This window comes from Sinocyclocheilus grahami, unplaced genomic scaffold (assembly GCF_001515645.1).
Source record: "Sinocyclocheilus grahami isolate Dianchi unplaced genomic scaffold, SAMN03320097.WGS_v1.1 scaffold17.1, whole genome shotgun sequence".
Lineage (NCBI taxonomy): Eukaryota > Metazoa > Chordata > Actinopteri > Cypriniformes > Cyprinidae > Sinocyclocheilus > Sinocyclocheilus grahami.
This window is the reverse complement of record NW_015505196.1, coordinates 5,909,017-5,919,591: the sequence shown is the minus strand read 5'-3', so window position 1 is coordinate 5,919,591 and position 10,575 is coordinate 5,909,017.

Sequence of the window (10,575 nt, the reverse complement as noted above, 5' to 3'; positions counted from 1 at the left end):
CCACAACTACAAACCACCCTAAAACAACTACTGTAGGTAAAACTCCAACAGCAATTACTACTATAGCTATTGGCCAGGCAATTACAACTTTGGCTTCTGAAACCACACTGGCTACAAATCATCCAACAACCACTACTCTGGCAGAAACTGCAACACCACTTCCAATAACAGAGACAACTACTACAGAGACAACATCTTCAAACATAGCACCCTCGTCAACAACTGATATAGCAACTAAAACTTCACTTGAAACAACAACAATACTTTCAGCAACAACAATTGGTGCAACAACAACAACTTTGGTTAAAACAAGTACACCTCCAGCATCCTCATCTGTAGCACCAACATCGCCAACTGATGCAGCAACCACAACTATGCCTGAAACAGCAACAGTCCTACCAACAACACCTATTGGTGCAACAACAACTGTGGCTACAACAAGCACCCATCCAACATCATCACTTCTAGAACCAGCGCTGACATCTGTTGCAGCAACCACAACTGAGCCTAAAACAACAGTTCTTCCAACAACAATAAATTTGGTTTACATAAGCACCCCTGCAACATCTTCAGTTGCAGCACCAATGTTGACAACTGATGCAGCAGCAACTGTGCCTGAAACCACAACTATTGGTACAACAAATATCGCCAGCACAAGCCCCCCTCCATCATTCTCATCTTCAGCACCCTTATCGACAACTGAATCAACAGCCACAACTATGTCTGAAACAACTACAGTAATTCCAGTAACAACTACTGGTGCATCAACAGCAACTTTGACTGGCACAAGTACACTTCCAACAGCAGCTGTAGGTGAGACAACTATACTCTTGGGATTTAAAACCACAGTAGCCCCACCAACAGTTTCAACTATCACACCAAACACCACAACTCATCCAGAAACTACAACTATGCCTGAAACTAATACAAGTATTGGTGTAAAAACTACAACTTTGACCCCCGCAAGCACCACAAACCCTCCAACATTGGTGGAGGAGTCAATAACAACATCATCCATGAAAATTCATCCAACAAGCCCAATGTCTGAGATGAAAATTACTACCTCTGGTGCGTTAAATACAACTTCAGCTCCTACAAATGCAAGAACCACACCAATGCTCTTGATTACAGCACCAGCTACTATAGATCATCCAACAACATTTATTGTGACTGATACCACAACTACACTTCCAACCACAACTTCTATTGATGCAACATTGACTCCCACAAGCACAAAAACATCTGCATCATTCTCAACTACAGGAAGAACCGATATTACTGATTCAGCAACCACAAATCATTCTAAAATCACAACAACTAGTAGTGAAGCAATTACAACCAGAATGTCCTCTTCAACATTGGTGGAAGAGTCAATGACAACACCAACTGCTAAAACTAGTCAAACAATCACAGCTATGCCTGAAATCATAACTGCAAGCCCATCACAAGCTGCATCTAATTTAAACACAACAGCAAAATTTTTAGCATTTACAACAACAACTTTGACTAGTTCTCAAACGGAAAATAATCATACTATGCACCTCCTAATTTCTACAACAGTCCTTGGCAAAACAAGCCTACCTCTAATGAACATAACTGGTTCAGCACTGGTTACAAGCAAACTGCTGTTCAACTCCTCATCTCCAGTCCCCAGTGAAACTCAGGTCCTCAATGTTATCAACACTCTTCTGAAATCCAGAGAGTCACCGCTTAACAAATCAGTGCAGGTGCTGAATGTCACCTATAAGAGTAAGTTTCATTGTTCTGAGCTGAAAAGTTTTTGAAATATGAATGTGCCGACTATAATGTGAATGTGAAGCCAAGACACAATCCATATATTTCCCTTCAAACAGATATCTCAGAGACCTCCTATGCAATCATCTTTACATTTAACCTGATTAACATTAGTATACCAGAGGACCCTGAACAAAAGAATGACACCTATCAGCACCTGCAGAATGTTATCAATAATGTGGTAAGCAGTGGTTGTAGTTTAAATAATTTAATAATTTAAATAGTTTTAAATAGTTATGTATATATATACAAAGTTTGGTTTAAATGCAGATCTCTCACATTTATGATAAATATGTCTTGATATTACGCTGCAGTTGAACACACTTCTGAATGAACCTGGCAGTCAGGTTTTTGAAGCCAAGTTCTCCAAATTCACGTAAGATCATTCATTTTTTAATCATGTATATTCATATTGTTAATTCACTGTAACATTTTTTGTATATTAAAAGAATCAAACCCTGAAGACTTAAACTGCTTTGTACTTAAAGGGGTCATATGATGTTGCTAAAAAGAACATTATTTGGTGTATTTGGTGTAATGAAATGTGTTTATGCGGTTTAAGGTTCAAAAACACATTATTTTCCACATACTGTACATTATTATTTCTCCTCTATGCCCCGCCTTTCTGAAACGCGTCGATTTTTACAAAGCTCATCGGTCTGAAAAGCGAGGTGTACTCTGATTGGCCAGCTATCCAGTGCGTTGTGATTGGCCGAATACCTCAAGCGTGTGACGGAAATGTTACCCCCCTTACCATATTGTGATGCCCTGTCCGGCCGGAGCGATGAGACAAAAACATTAAAACCCAATATAAACGAGGCATTTCTTGCATCCAGTGGGGACATAATTACGGATTATATTGACTTATACTGTCTTTTTACGCGTTGCATTGTATCGCGCTGCGTAAACATAAAACCATGTCTGTATTTGTGATCGGAGAAATGACAAAAAACAAGTGCTACTCTACACTGCCCAAAACTCGTGTTTGAATAGTCAGTGGCAAATTCTTTAAATATAAAAAACTTACTTACAGTTTGTGAGTCAGAACAGCTGGCATTGTAGTCTACTCTACCAGGATCAGGAAACAGTCCTCCATAAAATGCGCTGGACACATCTGAATATTTGGGTTGAACTGTTCTGGAACAGTGTTGTAAATACAACTTAACCACTGATTTCTAGTCATACCCTCTTTTGGAAGGCTAAACAAAGTAGTTTCACTTTCACAATGAAACACACGGTGGGCTAGAATGAGCGGAGGCCGGCTTGAGTAAGCAGCGGCGGGCGGGCTTGAGAACGGCCGGCCGATTTCGACGAGGAGCATCCCAACCACATGTGACGACCCCTGGCTGGACTATGGTGAAAGCCGTTCCGGCGATCAACAGCGCGAAGTTGATGTATTTCCTCAGCGACCAGCACGGATCAGCTCGAAGCGGATATCTTCCTCTTTTGGAGGGCCAAACAAAATAGTTTCGCTTTCACAACGAAACACACAGCACCTTCACGACATGGCGGCGGCGGCAACAACAATACGACAGCGAGATTAAAAGTTACGCCGCCTTTCTTTGCATGAACATTTGGGCGGTGTTATGCAAATCTTTCCACATCATGACGTAGACATGTGGGGGCGTGTTGGAACGAGCCGTTTTAGGTAGGCGTGGTTCACTCTTAACTTTTATAAAGAATATCTCTTTGGATTTGAGACTTTAGTCTTTGCAACTTTACAGATCTTCTTTATGCACCAAGAGCTTGTAACACTCCAAAGAGAAAGAAAATATTGAAATCGCATCATATGACCCCTTTAATATCCTCCAACTGCACCTAATATGCAAACTGACTTCCATTTCAGAATCAATTTATTATGCGTTCTGTCCTTTTAAATATATAGTTTTATTTTTGCTTCTTTTAGCTTTTTCAAACATTTCAAAACATTTCCTTCTAGGTGCACAGAAAACCACATTAATGGCAGTATGGAATATATCTTCAACAACAAAGATCAACCCACCATTTTCTTAAAGGAACTTAATTTACAGAGCAGTATGTCAATTCTAATTCTATAATAAAACAATATGTATGGCATGACTGTTCATGCCATTTTCACTGTATAATTTATCATGTGTTTCTCATCCAGTAATCAATTTTGTTTTACAGGCTTAATAACAACAACCCTTGCAACACCAGACACATCTAAAACCACTAAAGAAACTACAACTTCGTAAGAAAAATGACCAGACTTATTAAAAGGTATATTGTTTATATGACCTGTCTGTACTGTAGAATATTATTATTTAAATTTTCTTTTTCAGGATTGGGAGGGTGTTTTTTTACATTCGGCTAATTTTTATCACACGGGGCCACCTACCAAGTAAGAGTCATGTTCAAGATTTGGTCAACTTACTTCTGGCTCCACATCTCAGAGCTAAACAAGACACAGCACAAACCCTGAGTGATCCTGTGAGCTATGTGAATGTTACCTATGAGAGTGAGTTTTTCTATTCTGTTTAGATTTGCTTGCTGTGAATATAACTTTTAAATCTAAACTTAGTTGCACATAGCAGAGATTTGGTAACAGGGTTTAATTGATATTAAAGTTTAATGTTTTAATAGTGCATGATGATTTTTGTAAATAAAAATAAAGTTTACATCTCCTTATATCTCCCTATTTAATTATTGCTGGCTAGTTGATAAATCTCTCTCACACTTTGAGCAGGAGGATAAATATGAGAGTTCACCACTGTTTATAATCAACTAATTAGTGTTATATACTGTGTTCTTATTAAGAAATTGCTGATAATTCATATGCCCTCAAATTTGGATTTGAGATCAACAGTCCATCCATGGCAGAGAAACTTGAACTCAGTGATGGCAATTACACATTCATTCAAAACTCCATAAAAAGAAAGGTGGATTTGAGACTGTTTTAGAAAGAAATGTAAAAATACATTAACCTTAAAATATTATCATAAAACGATTAATCTGTGTTTATTGATCAATTATTTAGCTGAACCAGATCCTAAGTGACTCTGACACTTCTGTTGAGTTCAACAAAGCCAATTGCACGTACGTAATGACTTTTTGTTTTATACTTTAATCAGAGCAATAATGTGGCATTTAGAAAATCTGTTTTAAATTCCTCCAGGAAAAATTCCATGGAGGTCATTGCTAATATGGATTATATTTTCCGGCAACAAGACATCAAGTCACCCAGTGACTTTATCCTAGAACTTCTCAAAGTTATGAATAGTATGTGTTCTTTCCATATTATAGAAATGAATTCATTCAATATATGCCACTTTAACACTATTAACTACTATTTCATGTTTTAAATATACTATTAAATATACTATATTATTTTTATGCATTATTCTTCTCCTTAAATATATCTCCTAAAATATTTTTTTGCACTACAGGCCTAACAACTCCAGCTCCAACAGTCAATAAAACAACTCAGAAACCTGTAGAGACACCAAATGTGTAAGTATAAAATTTAATAATAAATTGTATTGTGTAAAAGGTAACCATTTTATTTATTATCTCACTCACCATTATTCTTATTTATCTTTTTTTCAGTATTGGGAAGGTGGTTATTTACATTCGGCTCATATTTATCACACGGGGCCCTGTACCAAGTGAGGCTAAAATATTACAGTTGGCTACCAATCTGCTGGCCGCACGTCTCAGAACTAAACGAGAACTAAGGGCACAAAGCTGGGGTTCCCCTGTGAGCTTTGTGAATGTCACTTACACAAGTGAGTTTTCTCTTCTCTGTTCAGTCACCAGTAAACAAATTTCTATATTTCAGTAAAAAGGTCTATGCATATAGTGTCAGCTAATATGTATTATTATTAATTCATGTATTTTTAAAGAAATTTCTGATACGTCATATGCACTGAATTTTGGATTTGGAATCAACAATGTTACCATGTCTGAGAAACTTGAACTCAGGGATTCCACATATAAATCAATCCAGGACTCTATAAATAATTTGGTGAGTCTGATATGATTTGTATTTAAAATGCCCATATTTTTATTAAGCTTGGTTTTTGATTAAGCTTAACTATTAAGCACAAGTTGTATTAACTTCAACTTTTGATATAAGAACTAATGTTTTCATTGCTGGCCTGTTTAGCTGAATGAGATCCTAACTGAGCCCACTGCCACTCCATTTGTGTTCAAAGATGCCAATTTCACGTAAGATTTTAACCTTTATTAGAACAGAAATGTCCATTGATTCTAAGACATCTAGTTTAAATGTGGTTAGATCAGAAGTAAAGGAAGTAGCACATCTTTTTGAAGGGTTCATTTGCATCATTGTACATTTTAATTTCTCCACAGGGGTAATTCCACCACTATTCAGGCTGATGTACACTACGTTTTCTCAGAAAGCGACATCCAGAAACCCAGTTCCTTTCTCTATGCACTCATTGTGGTTAATAATGGTATGTTCTTCTGCACAGAAATGTCACTATTATTAGTTTTGTAATTATTTGAGATTTTTTTGTCTTAATTATTTCACACCTTGTCATCTACAGAGACTATTACCACAACTACACCTGCTGCAACAAGAACCACTTTGTATTCCACAGTGCTGAGCACTACAATCACAAATAACAGCACTAGTGCAGCATGGGTTGTGGCCATCATTGTCCCCTGTGCTATTGCCATCATCCTCGTACCTTGCTGGATTCTCCTTTGTGTAAGTTGCATAAAGATTTAACAACAAATATATGATATGCATTTGATAATAATAATTTACCCGAAACCTATGAATGTCACAAAGGTTAATTCCAGTCTAACTAGACTCTCTCTCTGTCCTCAGTGTTTGCTCTGTGGTTGCTGTGCAGCATTAAGAAGACGGTGGTCCAGAAGGCGGTCATACAATGTACAATACACCACTCGAAACAGCCTTTTCTAGAGAACTCGAGACACATCAGGAACATTTTCTAACACTAATGACTAATTACTTATATTACTAATCCAAATTGTGATGGTGGTACTTTAAAGTTTACATTTAACTTTCCATAATGATTATGCTATCTTAGAGCTTTTATAATACACTATTTATTTTCTTGTGCCTGTATTGCTGGACAGACAGGGTCTTAAATTGTGATTAATTTATTTTCAGAATTGTTTAATGGATGAAAAAAATATATTTACATGTTATAATATTTTTAATAATTAATTTATTTGACATTACACATTTCATTTTAAGGGGCAATGTTGGTAATGTTAAACTTATTCACACTTTATGCACTTTAGTTCCATGTAACTCAAAGAAAAAATCATCACACAAACAGCCTATTTAACCTTTTTAAATCATAACTATATAAATAAATTTAAGACCAAATGTGTACATATAACCAAATTACTATCAATGATCTAACAGAACTCTGTGTAGCACCACGCATACTATATGATATAAATAAAAACTACCATGTTGAAAAATACACAGATTCTATTTATTTTGAATGTTGTAAGTTTTCTTTCACCGTGGACGAAGCGGAGTCCAGCCCGGGGTTGTCACGTGTGGTTGCCGCAAGTCCGCCGGACGCTCCTTCGTCGAATCCGCCAGCCGCGCCGTTCTCAAGCCCGCCCGCCTCTGCTCACTCAAGCCGGCCTCAGCATACTCTAGTCCGCCGCTCACTCTAGGCCTCCGGCCTCCGCTCACTCAAGCTCCGGTGTGTGACGCTGTTTTGTTGTGAAAGCAACACTACTTCGTTTGGCCTTCCAAAAGAGGACACTCCTAGAAATCAGTAGTTAAGTTGTATTTGCAACACTGTTCCAGAACAGTTTAACCCAAATATTCCGATGTGTCCAGCGCATTTTATGGAGGACTGTTTCCTGATCCTGGTAGAGTAGACTACAATGCCGTCTGTTCTGACTCACAGACTGTAAGTAAGTACCCCTTCAGGAACTCGAGCTGCATCGAAGTCGCTTTGGGAACGCCCTTGCGTGATCGCGTTCTGAAGCACGTGTCAAATCAGTCCAATGGAGTAGCGAGACGTCACGAGCGGGGTGACGTAAGCACCAGAAAATATAAAAGCGCATCCAGCAGAGCGCAAACCAGCTTCTGCTCTTCAGTAGCGCTCTGTGTATGTGTCTGTCTATTTACTGTTGTCTGTCCGCACAAGCATATATAAAAAACAATCATGAAAAAGTCTATGGTGAGAGAACGGCATTACAAACGCTGTGTTCCTCCCTGCCCAGGGAGGTATTTGGCCAATCACAACGCACTGGATAGCTGGCCAATCAGTGTACACCTCGCTTTTCAGACCGATGAGCTTTGTAAAAACGCAGACATGGTTTCATGTTTACGCGGCGCGATACACAACGCAATGCGTAAAAAGACAGTATAAGTCATTATAATCCGTAATTATGTCCCCACTGGATGCAACAAATGCCTCGTTTATAATGCTCCGGGACACGGCATCACAATATGGTAAGGGGCGTAACATTTCTGTCACACGCTTGAGGTATTCGGCCAATCACAACGCACTGGATAGCTGGCCAATCAGAGCACACCTCGCTTTTTCAGACCAATGAGCTTTGTAAAAATCTACACGTTTCAGAAAGGCGGGGCATAGAGGAGAAACAATAATGCACAGTATGTGGAAAATAATGTGTTTTTTTAACCTTAAACTGCATAAACACATTTCATTACACCAAATACACCAAATAATGTTCTTTTTAGCAACATCATATGACCCCTTTAATGTAAAATAAACCCAGACAGGGCCATGATATCTACTTGTACGTGCATTCACATTCATAGCCCCAATACAAAAACTGTAAGATAAAAACATAAATAAAAGTTAAATAAATGAAAATAAAAGCTGAGTATTTGTCGTCACAGTCACTGCCTAATTTGAAGTTGCAGACAAAGTAACAAACTGGTGAAATACATTAACTCAACAACAGACAGAAACTTGAGAAAGCAGTCTGAAGGTTTGGAATTTTTTGAAAGAGTTTTAAAGATTGAAAGTTTAGAGAGAGAGAGAGAGAGAGATTATCATAATTATTATAATGATATTCTAGATATATAAAATGTGGTTTGAAGCAGTTTTAAATTTAAAGTATGAAAGCTCAAAGTTGGAAGGTTCTAAGATTTTCAGACACATAGATGCAGCAGCTGTGTTCAAGCTGTTTTACTAGGTTTCTGCTTTGAACACATGCCTATGTGCAGTTCTTCAAAGTAACTACTTCACTATTGTTTACATGCATTAATATGAAAGATAATAAGCAAATTAAATGTAATAACTTAATACTTAAAAAACTAACACTAGCTTCTCTAATCTTATTGTATTGTATCTATTTTATTATACAATTAAAAAGCAAAAAAGTGCCTCTAACACTAGCTTGCTGTATTCTTTTTCTATTCTACTGTTTTATTTTTATTTATTATATAATTTTTAAAAAACCTTGCTACGTGTAGGCTACTGCATTAAGCTAACAGAGACTTGCACTTTCATATCATTGCTCTTTTGTTGCTTCCATTGTCCTCATTTGTAAGTCGCTTAGGATAAAAGCGTCTGCTAAATGACTAAATGTAAATGTAATATCGATCTTCATTATCTTATGTGCAGGTGAAAACACATGAAAGTCTGCAGAGCAGTATGAATACGCGCTGCGTTGTTTTAATTGATCAACACAATTTACAGCAGATTGAGACGCGACAGGTCAGAGTTGCGCGAAGTCTTTACCGCACTGTTTCGTCCCATTTTTCACTGGTGTGCATGGCTTCCCGTAACGTTATGGTGAGTATTGAACACTGAAATAATTCTCTAAAGGTTTTGCTTTGGGACCCAGTAGCAATTAGAAGAATCGCAGTTTCATACATTCGTTGGTTTCATGGTCGTGTTTTTCCCGGTTACCCCATCATTGCAGTTTATCATCTGCTGGTAGCCTAGTTTTATTCTCCACAGGTCACATATGCGCAAAACTCTCCTCGTTCGGGGCTTAATTATATAATTACACTGAGATCGGTCAATGAGACTGTCAATCGGTATAGATTGTTTTATCGTTTATTTCGAGGTATGTAAATATATCCAGATTTAAACTGCTCAACATTACTGACACGGGCGAAATGAAAGGATGAAAATCACGAGCCTGAGGTGCTTTATATTACAGTTCTTATTAAGTAACTTGTGTTCCCTTTCATGGGAACTTCGAACTGCGTCCTCTAGGGGTCGCTATGGGGAACGCCTCGTCGTGACTCGTATCTGAAGCATACATTGAAAAAACACCAACTCGTTGGCCGGCGACAGCCATGACGTCACTACCGGTGCGACTACAGTATAAATCGGTGCCGGGAGCTACACATCGTTCTCTTCTTCGTCTTCATTGACTGTTCTGTTTGAAGCGTGCATTTTCAAGGAAAAAGTAAGAGCTATCTATTAATATTATGGCGAGCACTAGTAGAGCATTTAGAAGGTGTGTGCATCCGTGTCAGCGCTATTTGACACCAGATGACACACACGATCTATGTGTTGTTTGTTTGGGAAAGAGAGCACGCACGCGATGTCCTCGAGACTTGTCAAATATGATGCACGGGAACTTTCATTCATGTTAGTTTTTTATTTGAAGTATTTCATTTGTCAAAATAAATAAATCCAGTATAAATCTGAAAATTTCTAGATTGAAATAAATGTCTGGAACGAACTTTCTATCTCTCACACACACACACACACACACACACACACACACACACACACACACACACACACACACACACACACACACACACACACACACACACACACATACATGTGTGTGTGCAAAACAGCG